Source organism: Danio rerio, chromosome 1 (assembly GCF_049306965.1).
Source record: "Danio rerio strain Tuebingen ecotype United States chromosome 1, GRCz12tu, whole genome shotgun sequence".
Lineage (NCBI taxonomy): Eukaryota > Metazoa > Chordata > Actinopteri > Cypriniformes > Danionidae > Danio > Danio rerio.
This window is the reverse complement of record NC_133176.1, coordinates 50,628,199-50,645,389: the sequence shown is the minus strand read 5'-3', so window position 1 is coordinate 50,645,389 and position 17,191 is coordinate 50,628,199. Positions and strand designations below refer to the sequence as shown.

Below are 17,191 nucleotides of genomic sequence, written 5' to 3'. Positions count from 1 at the left end.
TTTACTTTCATTATGATTAATAAACAATTAAATTTTTGTTGTTGTTGTTGTTTTTTTGCCTCATCGTTCACTGACATATTTAGTAAATATGCCACATATTACAAGTAGGCCCGTCACGATATCTTTTTTTGTTGTTGTATGATATATTGCACTAAAATATATTGTGATAAACAACATTATTGTCATTTTAAGACTATTTTATGCCACTCATTATATAATGCCAAAATGACAATATAATAGCATTACAGAGAAAGTACACTCTTCCAAAGAACAGATCATATTTTATTCTTAAGACCATTTCATATAATTATAGTTATTTAAAAAATTTAATAAGTAGGCATTGGATTCAGAGTTTGAAAATGCGTATCCTAAATAAACAATAATATAAGTTAACACACATGTGCAAGGAGTAACACAGGCTGCGATATCTGCTACCAGATCTATTTTCAGTTTTCAGGCACCCACATAAAAATATACTATAGTAATTTATAGTAAATACTATAGTGTTTTTAACACTGACGACTTTTATGTATGGGTGATATAAATTGCATCACCAAAAATGATTGAGGTTATGGCCATGAGTTGTGTGATAAGTCGATATACTGATTTTTGTGACAGGTCTAATTACATGTAAGATTTTTGAATGAAGGGTGCATTACTTAGTTTTCTTCAATAAGCTTAAAATCAACACCATCTACAATCTACAATTATTTATTAAACCTCAATATTAAACAACTGAAATTAGAACACAATTTGCCTAAAACCAACAGACACTTTTTTTCTTATAAAGAAGTGAAAATAAATCAGTTGCATATATATATATATTTGAGAGTGCGAAATAAGTTGTGCACGAACAGCGGATATCGGCACCTGAGCAAAGAGATTCGCAGTGAATGCGCTCAACTTGTATCACTGCACTCACAACACTTGAAATAACACTATAGAGATCATATCTGGGCGAAGCAGTGGCGCAGTAGGTAGTGCTGTCGCCTCACAGCAATAAGGTCGCTGGGTCGAACCTCGGCTGAGTTGACCTTTCTGTGTGGAGTTTGCATGTTCTCCCTGCATTCGCGTGGGTTTCCTCCGGGTGCTCCTGTTTTCCCCACAGTCCAAAGACATGTGGTACAGGTGAATTGGGCAGGCTAAATTGTCCGTAGTGTATGAGAGCGTGTGAATGTGTGTGGAGATGGGTTGCGGCTGAAAGGGCATCCGTTGCGTAAAAACTTGCTGAATAAGTTGGTGGTTCATTCCGCTGTGGCGACCCCGGATTAATAAAGGGACTAAGCCGACAAGAAAATGAATGAATGAAGATCAGATCTGGCTGCAAAGTGCTCAACATTTTTCAGTTCAGCAGGGTCACGTGACACATGATTCAGTAGGGAAAGTAATAAAAAATAAAAATAATAATATAAAGCTGGTTTCTAAATGTCGATTTCGGTTACTTTTTGATTAATCGCCCAGCCCTACTGTGTATTTAAAAATGAACATTTAAAATACACTCAACTTCTTGCATATGCTGGTGACAGTTCTCTGTAAACAAATCAGCTCATTATATCTATCATATCTAGCTTCATCCTTTTGAATACCATATTGTTGTGCTAGCTACTCTAAGGAAAGGGTCACCAAAAAGTGGTACTGTACAGTTTGCTACTTGGTACCTTTGCCAGTGGAAATGGACATAAATGCACACTGTACTGTACTCTACCAATCCATACCTCTCAGTGAAAATGAGCCTTAATATTTTGGTCCAATAATAGAAATCCGTTATAAATGAGGACAGAATCTTTGTGTTTTAACCACCAGGAGGAAATACACACAAGTTCTAATTACTCACTCTCTCTAAGGTCATTCCAAAACCCATACAACAACATATATATTTTAATATGATTGTTAATTTCATGAAGTTGCAGTGAAGAGCAATAGAGCTATCCTTCATAAAGAAGGCAAATGCACCAACTGTACAATAAATCCCAAATCTCCAGAAGCCAAACAATAACAACATTATTCTTTCGAGCAAATATTGTTGTGTGAATTGGTTGAGGTAGTTCACAAAAACAGGCTGCACAATCCATTCATAGAACTCCATTTCTGGTTAAACTAAATGCCTGAATGAAATCAAAATGAAATGACTGACTTTAACACAGCAGAATTTTGATTGTTTAGTAAATGACTACATTTAAGATGACTTTACACCCTAGTATGTCTATTATTTTACAAACAATTTCTCTTTTTGTTTAGCATTGTAAAAAGTGTGGAATATTTGGGCTTATAATTTCTTATTAGGGATCAAACCTCAAACAATTTCTGGTATTAGTTATAGATGTAATACAATTTAAAAATCTCTTGTGTCAAGCATAAGGAACTGTAGTAAAATCAAAATCAATTATTACCCCTAATATCAACTAATTAGGCTGTTTTGCTCCTTAATGACCTCAAACAAATGATCCGAGTCTACCATCAGCCAAAACAAGAGTTTTGTAAAGACACAGTATGGAGTTAGAAGTATGAATTAAAGAGGAAGGCCTGAAAAATGTAAAACAAGACAGTCTGTGCATTGCACTACAGCCTTACCTTGAATACCCCTCAGGATTCAGACTCCCCTGTTCTCCCTCATCTGAAGAGTGAGTGTAAATAATTTCCACTGTAAATAGTGTCTGAATTTCTGTGCGCCTCCTCCTGTAGATTAAACCAGTGAGCTCAGGAGATCACAGACTCTATCCTTACACCTGTAGAGAAAAAAAGAAGAGGTTCAGAGTCCGACCACAAGCCTGCACATAACCACAGAAGATCTGAAGACTAGATGGTTGTGTGATGTTATTTAGCATTTATTTTGGGTGAACTAGTAGCACTCAGGTTGTGTATTAGTTCTAAAAGTAATGATGAGCTTTCATGGAAAGTGACTGCAAAATTGAGACCATTTTTAAAAAGAAAAGCACCAAATAATCGCAGGGCAGTTCAGAAACCACGATTCAATAAAGAAAAACCCAACTGTTCTCGAATGTCACAGTATGCAATATTTCAGAAACCTCCTTATAAGTTTAGAGTCGGATTCTCTTCTACACAGTGACCTGGGACAAATATTGGGCATTATTGCTGAATGCTGTGGTGAGGTGAAGCCAAATCGGATAAAATGCTTACTAGAAAAAAAATCCAAAAAACACAAAACTTTCCCTCTATCCAATCATTCTAACAAACTTCACCACATGCCAATTCTTAACAAAATCCAACCAAACCTACAATAGCAATTACATGACTCACTTTGTGGACAGGTACAACAAGGATTCCTTTCTCTAAACACACACACACACACACACACACACACACACACACACATTCTTACTAGTTAAGAAGTTGGGGTTAGATTTCAATAGTGTCAGGAAAGTCTACAACACAGATGCCCAAACTAGGGCCCATGAGCCAAAGTTGGCCCATAGTAAGCTTTGATTTGGCCCACCATCCCATCTGAGAGGAAGGAAAGAATGATGAGGATGGTTTTGAGATTTTCAATTAAAATTTAAAAGTAACCCTATTTTTGTCTGGTTTCCTTGCCTTATTATTAAAAGTTAACTGATATTAAATGTTTCAATCAAATGGAGTAAATTAATCATATTTTGGTTAAATGTACATACTGTCACTGGACAAAGCAGAGACTTCGGTGAGCAAATCAAGGAAAAGGCAGATTCTGCTTAGCTAGTTTCAGCATCGAACTCCACTGTGTATCTATACTTCTAAGTGAAAACAAGATTACAAGAGTCAAGACTCTTCTCTAGTTACATTGTGTATTAAGATTGATGGAAATTGAAAGGTTACATATTTCTAGGTGAATATGGCTACTATACTCTATACCAGAGATGCCCAAACTAGGGCCTATGGTAACTTTTACCAAACCTTGGTAACCTTTACCAAAGTTGTCCCAGTGGTAACCTTTAATTTGGCCCACCATCCCATCTGAGAAGAGAGGGAGAATGATGGGGTGGTTTTGGGATTTAATTCAATCAGTTCAAAGTTGATGCAACCATTTGTTTGTTTGATTTGTTGTTAAGAGCTAACTGAAATTAAATGTTTCAATTAAATGGTGTAAATTAATCAGATTTTGTTTAAATGTACATACTGTCACCTGACAATTTAGAGACGTTGATGAGCAAATCAAGTCAAAGGCAGACTCTGCTTGACAAGTGTATTCAGCATCGAACTCCACTGTGTTATAAATGTGACAGTTTATGATTTTAATTCAATCTGTTATTTATAAAACGTTGTACTGAATGAGATAATACAATTTAAAGTGATTTTTTTGTTTGTTTTAAAATGTTATGGGATAAATTAGTAACTTGCTCAAGGCAAATTAATGTAATATAGTTTGGTATATTTACCTCCCCACAGCTCTTAATGGTTTTTGACCCTTCATACCAAAGAGTTTGGGCACCCCTGGTCTACAAGATTAGCAAAGTACATTCAGGATTGAATCTGAGGTAAACATGCTTTTTTTTAGTGTTGCGAAGTACAAATGACACTAGAAAGAGGTGCTTAGGTTTCCAAACACACAGTAGTTACATTATAAGACTGTATTTAATAAAAGAGTCTGTATATTAAAGGTCAGCCCTTACCAAGAAAAACACTGCAATTTATTAGCTCTAACAGCATACAGTGGGCATGCAATCTGTGCCTTTACTCTTGATCATAAAAAAAGATGTGAATAATAAACATAATTCTTCATTGATATCTAAATCGTAATCTTATGCCAAGTATCAATAACTTTAAAATGCTATATAGACGTCCGGCCTTTAATGTTCATACATAATGCACTTAAAATCACTCAAGTTAATATCAGGGTAACCAGAGGTTGTAATACCTATAAATAAAGCATTCAAGGATATACATTCTTACTTGGCAAACCACCACACCCAACAAACATGGGTTTTCCTTTTGAATAAAATCATAAATATGCAGAGTATGAGAGTTCCTTGACTGTGACAACCTTAACAAGCCTAATTTAAGTGCAAAGCCAAAACTCCCAGAAGCCATAACCGTTTTAACAACCTTCTGAAAAAGATGAAACTCCAAAAAATCCCTTGGTTGCTTATGTTTTTGCCCATTTGTGATCCACCCTGCTGTGTGCAGGCCTGGGCAGAGTTAACTAGCCTCTCTCGAGTAACCCAACACAGATACCTGCACACAGAGGAAGCTAATAGACAACAAAACACCATTTATATCTGCAGCAGAGCTGCGTATCACGTTCAGCTGGATATACGGTTTCAAAACGAGGGTTTTAGCAACACTGGAAGAAAAGTAAATGGGGTTTGATGTAACAATGGAGAGCTGTAAAAACACGCAGCGGCGGCCTCAAGAACTTCCTTGTAACCTGGTGGATTCCCTGAGAGGACAAAAACGAGGAAAAGTTGGGGACGCGAAGAAGTTAACAAAAACAGCAAGCGTGTTTTAAAAGCATTATGTATGGGGATAATAAATGTTTCTAAAATGAAGTTTGGAGACTTTTTGCGATTAAAAGTTTGTATTCAGAGAGGGAAAACCGCGGGGTGGGAAAAACAAGCTTCCTTTAGCATCTCCAGCCATAAAGGCATTGGCGAGAAAGTTATACGTGCCTTGCTATCAATGCATATTGATGAATGGGAAGCTACAACACATCCAAGTTCAGTTAAATATAAAGTTTTAAAGCATAAGGTCTAAATACGAGCAGTTCTTTGAACATTCCTGTGTAGATTTCAATGGGAGCAAGGCCAATCGAGCATGGAAGAAAAAGTAGGAACGAAAGCAAAACAAATCTTACCCATGTTGAGCACGGCAACAGCAAATATTCCACACAAAGCACTTTTCCCATTGCATTTGCAACTGATATACAAAAAAATCAAGGCTCCGCGAATTCCATTCCCCAAAAAAAGTGAAGTTATTCCACAAGCGAGCGCGTTCCCCTCATTATAATCCTAGAGGTATCCCATTTTCCAAAGAACAAAAAATTAAGAGCATGGATGCCCGAGCCTTCTCGCTAACAAAGGGCTCCGACAATCCAAGGTAAAAACCCAAAGAATCGGTGTAGGGGGAAAAAATCTCAGCTCCGGACTACAAATGGCCAAACGGCTGATCCAAGACGTCCCAAACTTGTGCAGCCCTTTTTTCTCTCTCAAAGAAGTTGTTCCTGTTTCGCCAAAGCTTGGGGGAGGGGAGCTGTTTTATCAAGCTCCTGGCCAAAGAGAGAGAGGGAGAGCGTAAAATCATGCAGGCTCTTGTGTGCTAGAGATCCACTAGAATAAACGCTTTAAATCAAGTCTGCGGTGTATTTGTAGAGCAAGTGATAGGCGTTAAAAATAGCAGTGGATCAAATAATAACCGCAGCTGGCAGCAGCGACACAAAGATCTCATACGAGGATCAACGACAGTCCTTATAGACAATATATCGGACCACTTGTGTCTGTTTCTTTTGTCAAATCGATACTTTGTGATTTTACATGCGAAAACGATTCATTATTTCCTTTATCATTTGGAATGCTTTTCTCTTAAAGCGGTTGGGGAAAGCCGCTATATTTTAATAGTGAAAAGTGTGCGGTTGGAAAAACACGGAGGGGTGTCCGGTTCGGTGGGACGGGGCTTCACGAGCGATTCACTCGCCGCAAAACGTGCTAGTCATTGCATTTCCTTACGAAACAAGAGTGATTAAAATAGCTTACGGCACTAAACATGGCTTCCCCCATCAGAAATGAGCGACTGCTGCTGGTGTGTGCTCGCTTCCCCCCTGCTTTGATCCGGCCGGATGGTTCAGTCCATATTGTAATAAGTAGCAATTCTAGGTCAGGTTGACTAGCCATTGAATACAGTGAGCGACGGCGGAGATCAATTCAAGCGGCTGTGCTCCGAATTCACCCGCAATGATTTGTCGACCAGATGTAGGTATTGGCTTATCAGTGCAAGGAAGAGCTCACTGGTGTAGTAAAGACATGTTGAATCGTGGTTAACAGCTGTTATCTCAAGAGTGAGACATGAGAGGTGTCAAAATATGAAATTATAGTCACATTTCTTTACATTTAAGTGGGTGAGGATGCTAGGCAAACAATATATGCCATGGAAAATTCTTGTTGGTGATCCCAGTTGTAAAAGCAACAAACAACAGTTTGAAAGGAAAATCATGGTTTGGGGTTACATTCAATAAGGGGGTGTGCAAGAGATCTGCAGAGTTGACTAAAATATCATCAGCGTGAGGTATCAAGACATTCGTGCTGCCCATTAGATTATAAAACAGAGTAGAGGGCAAATTCAATTATCTTAATGAACTTTGGGAGTCCTGCGATTTATTAATAAGTTATTTGAGTCATTGCAGAGATGTCTGGATGCAGTCTTCCAAGCTCATGGGAGTCATACACAATATTAACTCTTTTTTTCATTGCACCATGACTTTATATTCTATACTGGACATTATTTCTGTAAAGTGACAAGACTTTTGTCCTAGCAAAGCCAGTCCTTACAGTCTTAATTAAATAATGAAAAATAAAGGCATGATTATATTTTATTTTGGTAAAATATGCCCAATCTAGGCCTTTGCCTTTCACTGAAGCCACTTCTGATACCAAATGATTAACTAGTAGTCAAGATACACTACGGCCAATTTAGTTTAATTAATTCATCTGTACCGCATGTCTTTGAACAGTGGGGGGAAACTGGAGTATCTGGAGGAAACCCATGCAAAGAACTCCACACAGAAATGCGAACTGACCCAGCCAGGACTCGAACCAGTGACCTTCTTGCTGTGAGGTGACAGTGCTAACCACTGAGCCACCCTGTCGCCTAAGTGGCAAATCTCTATTCTAAACAAGCAGTAATCTACCGCTCTCCCTCATAAAGCTAATAAAATGAACTGAAACTGCAATTCATCAAAAGGCCACTGGGGTTTGCTTTAAAACAGAGCAAACTTCTACTGATTCCAGTGTTAAAATCAAGTGTGCCGCAAGCCTACGTTTGAGTGAAGGTTTCGGCCGTTAGATCGCCCCCTGGGGGCTGGCTGCAGTACAAGTCATAAAGCCCGCCTCCCCGTGTTAATGAAGGAGACTTGAGCCCAAATAAAAAAAAATATTACACTTGCAATAAAATGTCCTGAAAGATAGTTCTGGTCGATTAAGGCACTGGTTATTGTGCTGAAATAGGTGCAGATCTTCATTTTTGTAAACAGTTTGTTTTTAGCAGTAATTTAATGCTGGGCGTGTCATCGTGATTTACAGCTGTGATTGACAGTTTCTCAAAGCAGCGCATCTGAGCTTCGGCAGGAGACTGAAGTAGACTGAAATGTTATTATTCGATTTCTGTGTTATTTTACCATGACAAAATGAGTTCAGCAGTAAACTATAGTTTCTGACATACATGATCCTGGTGGAACACTGTTTATTCGCTAAGTTCAGGGCTTTTTTCGGGCTTTATTAGTTTGCTGATACACGCCTAGCCACCCAGATAGCAAAACACAGTTCCGGCTAGATTCTCGCCTGCCGGAGACTTATCTCTTAGAGCTCAGACTGACTAATGTTACCTCTGCTGGACCTACTCCGGATGCCTGGACTCACTGCCCGATTCCAGTCCGAGTCAATCGAGCCAGATGCGGCGGCCGAGCGAGCCGGTGCTGCCGCATGCGAGCCGGAATCAGCCCGCGACGCCGCGAGTAAAGTTATGCGCTGCGGCCTGGAGCTGGCGCGATTAAATATATAAAACCCTCATATTTGTTAACGTTATTACATCCATTTGTGTTGATATGACAGCAAACGCATGCTGAGAAGTTCGGGGGGCGTAGTTGATTTTACATAAAGCGTTTGATTGGAAGCTCGACTCCGCTCATTTTCGCGGCTCCTCCTCTGGCTCCATCAGACAATCCTTCTGCGCATGTCTGGCTCCAATTTCAGCAGTCTTTTGCGACAGTTTGTGCCCGTCAAGCAGGCGTTTTGCCCTCAAGGCGTTCAATGGGAAAAAGGGCTGTCGCGTCGTCCATATTTTTTACAGTCATTGGTTAAAATGCCCACATTTACAGCAGAAAAAAAGGTGTTTACAGCCTTGTACAAAAATAATTTTGGTATAATCAGCTAATATTATGCTTTATGACAACTGTGAAGGGGTTATTTTTTTATTTATCCATTTAATTTATATTAAGTCTTAAAATTATACATAATTAAGGTATGCAATGTGTGTGTGTGTGTGTGTGTGTGTGTGTGTGTGTGTGTGTGTGTGTGTGTGTGTGTGTAGATAGATGGATGGATGGATGGATGGATGGATGGATAGATGGATAGATAGATAGATAGATAGATAGATAGATAGATAGATAGATAGATAGATAGATAGATAGATAGATAGATAGATAGATAGATAGATAGATAGATAGATAGATAGATAGATAGATAGATAGATAGATAGATAGATAAAAGAAAATCAAACACTGGGAATCTCAAAACACTTTTGTCAGAGGAACTACTTTCTTCCGCAATTCATTTTTCTGCAGCTGACGTCAGAACAGCAGAAGCCATTGCTGATTCACCCTTGTCACTTTAGAGCTAGTGTTTGAATGATTCTCTAGCGCAGGGGTCACCAAACTTGTTTATGGAGGGCCGGTGTCCTGCAGATTTTAGCTCCAACCCTAATTAAACACACCTGAACAAGCTAATCAAGGTCTTACTATACTTGAAACATCCAGGCAGGTGTGTTGAGGCAAGTTGGAGCAAAACCTTGCAAAGACACCGGCTCTCCAGGACCAAAATTGGTGACCCCTGCTCTAGCGTAATGTCTAAAGTGAAGACAAAACAGGTGATTTTGCTGACATTTTAAGATTATAGGGCTGAAATGCCATCAGTCTGCAGAAATATCTCCCAGCATTTTTCTCTTAGGGCTTATTATGCGGTCTCTGTTGCCATCTTGTAGATGAACATCGTCAGCCGTCTTTGCTCAAAGACGGGCTTATGGTTGTGCCGATGTGCTGTTTCTCAGAAATTTTAAATATTTTAAAACAGGCACTATCCTTATAAATAAACTGCATAGTTGCAATCTAAACAACTATATTCTCGCATAAAACGCCTCAAAAGTACATTATGTTGCCCAACAGCTGCAATATTTGTCAAAATGTAGAGTGTCCTCTGCTTGTCACTGTATGTGGCCGGAGTAATACACAAGAGTGAAAAAGCGGTACGAGTACTTTTACTGGCAGAATATCGCACGACCATCAGCCAATCAGGTTCAAGAACCAGACAGAACTGTTGTATGAATGTACACATACAAAATCTTACTGTTGCAAAATGTCTTTATCAGTGCTTTTTATTTTCAATTTTTGATGAATGTGAAAATGTTTTCTAACAAAACACACAGCCACAAGTGTTGAAATTGTATTAATAATTCAGCATTATTTAACAGAAAATATAGCAAGCATGTAACCCTAGCCTTTTGTCCATTTTTAAGGCGCATAGTTCATGTAAAACACGTACACACAACACATACACTACAGGTCCACCAATCTTTCCCCAAATCTTTTGCTGATCCCCTGTTTAAATGTCATTTGGAGGCACATAATCCTTATATCACCCCATTCCGCTGAGACACTCCGGCAACAAAACCTCTTATGGAGGCAAAACAAAAGAGCGGCAGAATACAAAAGGATTTCATAAGCATATGCTGAGCGTGAGAGCAGAACTATATATTTACTTATTTAAACAACAAGAAATTGCTATTTATTCAAGCCTGAAATAGAGAGCGAGAGGGGACTGAAATACATTTCTCCTAATTTTTTGACGACAACAAAACAATAACTAGAGTGTGAGAGCTCAAAGGTGACAGTAGCTGTTGTTCACACTACAGAATATTAAATGCTGAGGAAGAAGAAAGGTGAGACTCATGGGATTGAATGCACTTGCTGGCAATCCAATCCTGAGCTGACAGTACCACCAGCAAACCCAAGCGATTCCACCGCCCCGTTTCTGAGGGCTGGCTAAAAACAACAGCACAAGATTCTCTTTCCGTCCTGGGGTGTACTCAATTCCCCATGATGTTAGCAATTGCTTTCTCGCTTTTTACCCACTGCTGAGTCCCGAACTGGGTCCCCCCAGGTAACAAAGGAGAGGAAAACCGACGATCTGTTGCCTTTTCCTCCAGCAGTGATACGTACAAACAGTGCTTCCCTGCTGATAGAAAGGAAATGTATTAACTCCCTTCCAGGAGAGAGAAAAAACACATAACAGTGTCTTACTGGAGCAAGCTTTTACCTCTCTGTGCTCCATAAAGGAGAGAACAGGGACTGATGAGTCTGTGTACATACTTTAGTGTGCTCAACTGAGCTTTTCTAGTAAATAAACACTGCCGTAGAGAAGTCAGTGCTAATTTCGTGTCATTGATATACTATAGTTATTATATTATAGTTATATTTCATTGTCTTTTTTATTATTAGTTTTTTTTTGTCAGTTCATAATAGTTATTGTCTTTTATTCCAGTTTGAGTTATTTTAGCACTTCAGGTTAAATAAAATTATGTTAAAGGGGACATACTTTATCACTTTTTTTAAGATTTAGGATAAGTCTTTTGTGTCTCCAGAATGTAAAGTTTCAGCTCTAAACACCTATCAGATTATTTATTAAACCTTTCGGAATATTGGATTTTCTGCTCTGAACACAGTGTAGCTGTTTTTGTTGCCTGTTGTCTCCGCCCACTGTTCCCACATGCCTGTCAGAGTGTGCCTCAATCTCCGCATCGGCTGCATCAGATAATCCGCACAGTGACAGACATAAGGGAAGCAGATCTCACGTGACGATTGTGAGAAATACTACAGTGAGAAGTATGTATCTGTTGTGGAGTTAATTCAAGCCTTTCTGCAATGATGAGTCACACACAATGTTGTTACAAAGTTCACAAACACACACAGACACACACACACACAGCGCGTGTTTAACTTTGCACTGCTTTTGCATGGCAAACGCTCTACTTTTTTCCACAACTCTCCCACTCTCTTCATGTTCATCGACAATACTCGCCCCTAGAGGTGTGAACCTACACTGGTCTCACAGTTGGGTTCGGTTACAATTACTTTCTTCTGCAACTCACCAACCTACTTCATGTTCGTCCGCAATACTGCCCACCCCGCTCTTACTTTCTTCCGCAACTCCCCAACCCTCTTCACATTCATCCGCAATACTCCCTGCCCCGCTCTTTACTTTCTTCCGCAACTCCTGAGCCCTCTTCATGTTTGTCCGCAATACTCCCTGCCCCGCTCTTTACTTTCTTCCGCAACTCCCCAACCCTCTTCATGTTCGTCCTCAATACTCGCCGCCCTGCTCTTTACTTTTCCTCTGGTAACATGCCGGATCCGTTACCCCGATCTGTTCGCAACCTCGCAATTTACAAACAAGCACTGGACTTTGGTGATAAAGACAGTAAAATTGCAACAATTTATTACAAACATCCACTGTTTTAAACACTTTTTAAACTTGTAAAACTCATTCTTGATCACATTTGATGATGATTGATGATCACAGAGAGCTGAATTCTTTTAATCGCAGTTGCTTTGCGCATATTCTGTGTTGTTGATATGATTATACATGTGTTACTATGGAGAAATGTTAACATGTGGCTGTCAATCAATTCGGTGGGCAGGGAAACCGTAGTCGTACATCACAGTGCAGTGGGTCTCAAAATGGGAGGGATTTGGGTCCTATTTTAACAGAAATTTAAAAATAGAAACTTTTGTTTTTATCTCTCCAATATGACAGTGGACACACAATACCTACACACAGTTCTGATCTAACAACTTTCAAAACATGATTTTTTATCACAGATGCCCTTTAATATTGCTTTGAAAATTAGCTAAATTTTTTCTTCAAAATATTTTGTGTGATTTCAATTCATGATTATTTCATTAAAAGACAAAGATAGTTTTGGTCTTTTGGGTTCACTTGAAGGTTCTCTTAAAAATATTTTTCCCTGCAATGCCATAGATTAACTTTAGATTAACCATTCTTAAAAGAGTGTAAAAAAACATTTTAAAAATCTAATAAAGCTTGGGGCATAAAACAGCTATTATCAGAGCAACTGCACCTTTATAAAATGATTACCACATAATACTAAAGGCAAACAGGCATTAATGTTACTTTTTAATCCTTAAATGCCATCCTTGTGCTAGAAAATGTCCAAACAATATAGGTGTAAAATGACTAATCTGATTGAGCTTGTATAAAAACAGAGACTGGAGCTGTTGTCATGCACTGCATTATTCATCTATTTTTCCAGCACAAGATGAGATATTTCCTTACATGCATCTGCGTATCTCTCAGAACAGCAGTCTTTTCATTTAAACCCAACCAGTTCACACATAAGAGGCAATATTAAACAGAATAACTCTATTAACATTACAGTATACCTCAATCCGAATAGTAATATTCAATGTGCACTTCAGAAACTGGACTTCCACACATCAACATTTCTCCCGCATGAGAAGACGTTCTTTGCTAGAGGATGTGACAAATTACGCCAACATAACAGTATCAGGGACCACTCTTATGTCATTTAGTAATTCACAAACAATTAATTCTGCTAGAATACACAACACATGGATCTACAGCAAATGCAGTGGTGCAATAATACTGATGTAATAAAGTCGCAGGTGTATGCATCGTACAACCAGTCAGTTGTACGAAGAACCTTCAGATTCAGTATTTCGCTCACGACGCTAGTCAAAATGTCATTTACTCTATGCAAAATTCACCAACATATGATTAAAGCTGTAGTCATACTGCTCTTTTCGCCCCATTCATATGCATGTGAATGCAGGAAATTAGACACACAAGCTAGTGCAACGAATTTCGCATGCTGCAGCATTTGAAATTTCAAGTTTGGTAAATTATCCTGTGATTTTGCATTACATGAATACGTGAGATTAATTGAAGTTTAAAATGTGAACTCTCTGTGCAGTAATATAAAATATGGAGCATTCACTTGCTTTATCAGTGTCACATAATCTTGTTTTATCCTGGACTGGACAGCCCAATCACCAGACATGAACATTATTGAGCATATCTGGGGTAAGATGCAGGAGAAGGCATTAAAGATGACTCCAAAGAATCTTAATTGACTCTGGGAGTCCTTCAAGAACGCTTTCTTTGCCATTTCAGATGACTTTATTAATAAGTTATTTGAGTCATTGCAGAGATGTATGGATGCAGTCCTCCAAGCTCATGGGAGTCATACACAATATTCATTATTTTTCCATTGCACTGTGACTTCATATTCTACACTGTATATTACTTCTGTTAAGTGACAACACTTTTGCAAAGTCAGACCTTACTGTCCTAATTAAAAAAATAAAATTAAAGCTTGATCATATTTTATTTTGGTCAAATAAGTGTAATTTAAAGGTCTTTGCCTTTCACATAAGTCACTCCTGATACCAAATGATCAACTAGAAGTCAAACTATTTGTTGTTCCTAAAACTTGGATGGACGACAAGACTTTTGTCAGGTAGTGTATGTGAATCAAAAATAATAAAACGTTACATGTGTTCAAGCAAACAATAGCAAAATGTAAAAATAACCCCCCCAAAAGCAGTTGTAAGCATAAAACGATTCATGAAATTGATAGTCTATAGTCATTCTTCAATCAGTTTCTTTTAACCATTTCTTTTAACCCTATATTTTCCCTCTGGTTTTGCTTTTGCGTCATTCCTCCGGGGTCAAATATCAACTACAACTGCTTCAGCTGCATAAAAACCCATAAAGGTGTTTTGAAACGAACAATTACCATGTCATCAGCGTGCCACTTAATACCAAACAATTTAATCAAGCACCATAATTTATTCGCTAATAGCATATCAAAGCTCGGAATTAAACAGCGAGTTATCAGAATGAATTTCTGTCTAATTGTTGTTTACAAAATTAAATAACGCCTTTGCTTAACTAGTTTTTTTTTTTTTTTTACTGTGTACTAATTAGGCAAGAAGTGAAATGCTCGAGTGATCATGTGTGAAACACAAACTTTTCTTTTAATTATTATTCAGTTCTGCCAGCGTGAGAGAGCTGTGATCTCTCTTCAACTTTTGGCTGAAGTCTGAAGGAAAGATTTTTTTGGCCGCAGTCATATCCGTCTCGACAGGACAGAAGATCTTTCGACTCTGCGCAAACGTCACAGCAAAACAAACTTCCTTTGCTAGGCCCACGCTCCTCCTTTTTAATTTATTTCTACAATTTTGGCAGCGTGCATAGCTTAGTTGCTTCATCCATCCTCGCCCGTCCTTCTCTCTCTCTCTCTGCGTTTCGTGAATGTTTATTTCCTTCTTGCCACTCTACCCTCCTTCTCCCTTCAACCTTCATCTCATTCGTCTCTGTGTTGCGCACTCTGTCACTGTAATAGGAAACATTTCTCTCTTTCCCTGGTAAACACCCACAGTTTTATGCAGAGAATCAAGAGCAAAAATGCCTCATGTGCTTGGTATAAGTAACACTTTTCGAGGATGTAGTGATTAGCTTAATGTCCACACTGAAAAAAATAATTCTTTCATAACATTTTTGTCTTGTTTCTAGTCCAAATATCTACAAATTCTTAAATCAAGAAGCATTTTGTTAGAAAAGTAAAAGTCTATTTGATTTTATAAATATTATGTCAAAATTACACAAGTTTTTCCTTAAAAAAAAGCTAAATAATCTGCCAATATGGTATTTGCTTACCTATTTGGCAGATTATTTAGCTTCTTTTAAAGAAAAACTTGCTTAATTTTGACATAATATTTCTAAAAGCGATGACATTTTTTGGACCTTTCTTGAAAATGTTACTAGGTTTAGGAAGTTTTAGATATTTGGACTAGAAATAACAAAAACTTAAGTAAGAAAAGCGTTTTTTCCTGTGAAACCTCATTTTGCAAGTGATTCAGGTTTGAATCTGGCAAGTTCGTTCACAGGTCAATCTTTATAAATTTTTCTTTTGTGGATTTAAAGAGTTTCATGTCTAAACATTGTAGCATTTTAAGGAATATTGACATCCACATAGAAACGGAAAAACTGGCTTAAAACTAGGGTTGGGTATCGTTTGGGGTTATTTCGATAATAGTGCTAAATCGATACTTTTAAAATGGTACCAGTGCCAAAACGATGCCTGAACCGATACTTTTAAGGCACAAAACTGTTAAAATAATTATAAAAAATATTTTAATGATTACAATAAAACAATATAAATATATATTTATAAGTTTAAACTACACATCAATTCATATTTTATATATATGAATTGCATTAAAATGTTATTTTGATAATTTGTTTTTAGCCTGAATGCACAATTTGTATTATACAATTAACATTACATTGGTTTACTGCTAACCTGTGGAAAGGCTGTCAGCGAAACAGTGAACTCCTTTTTTCTAGGGTTGGGGTTTGTGACTATGTTTACATGGACATCAGTGATCTAATGATTTGCCTTAATCTAAATAGGACAATAATATGATTAAGGTGTTTAAATGAGTTACTTTTCAAATGTTTCCTTTCATGATTACGTGTTACATGTTATAGCACATAGATCCATTACTCTCATTGCATCTCCAGGCTCTCCCCCGTTTCCTTCGCAGATTAATGTAATTATAATTTTGAAAATTTTCAAATTTAACTGCAGTTCGGTAGTTTCACTTTCATTCAGGAACATTTCATTCATGGTAGACTCTTAATCAGAGTATTGTCTTAATTATATTAAAATCAGAGTATTGGTGTCTATCAAATATTTGACCCGTTCATTTCTTGAGTCGTCGGCTTTGAGTCATCTTTTTACTTGCGGCCACCTGATGAACGAATGACTCAAAAACCTAAAGACCCGATGAAAGGTGAACTAATCATTGGTCCTTCGGCTCAGACTGTATCCATTGATTAGGCTTATATGAGACTGTCACTAGCTATGTTTCCATCCACCTATTTTTGTATGCCCATTTTTGATATGCGCACATAAAAAACAGTTGATGGAAACGCCAAGATGCGCATCAATTTTGAAAATGCGCATAAAAACGTATGCGCATAACTGAGTAGGATAAACTTTTTATTCAATAAGAAAAGATGCGCATAAACTACATGGAAACTGAACAAATTTTTACTGAACAAATTCCAGTATGTGCATTAAAAAAGAGATCATGTGATGATAAAAATGTGTGTGAATGGACAAACCAGCAGGCTGAGCACATTGTAAAACATCTGAAATGTTGTTTTGGTCA

General features: G+C 37.8%; 1 protein-coding gene across 4 annotated transcripts in view; it reads right to left on the bottom strand.

The window, feature by feature from the left end:
• The window catches only part of bcl9 (BCL9 transcription coactivator), a 182,511-nt gene that overhangs the window by 72,956 nt on the left and 92,364 nt on the right, over positions 1-17,191 (bottom strand). For 2 of the 4 annotated variants that reach the window (XM_073942406.1, XM_073942535.1), the window contains one exon: positions 2,572-2,726. The gene's annotated coding sequence lies outside the window, so the exon portion shown is untranslated. Of the gene's footprint in view, positions 1-2,571; positions 2,727-5,785; positions 6,121-6,680; positions 6,759-17,191 lie in introns of those variants that run through there. The other 2 variants (XM_073942478.1, XM_005170982.5) reach the window with 2 other exon arrangements.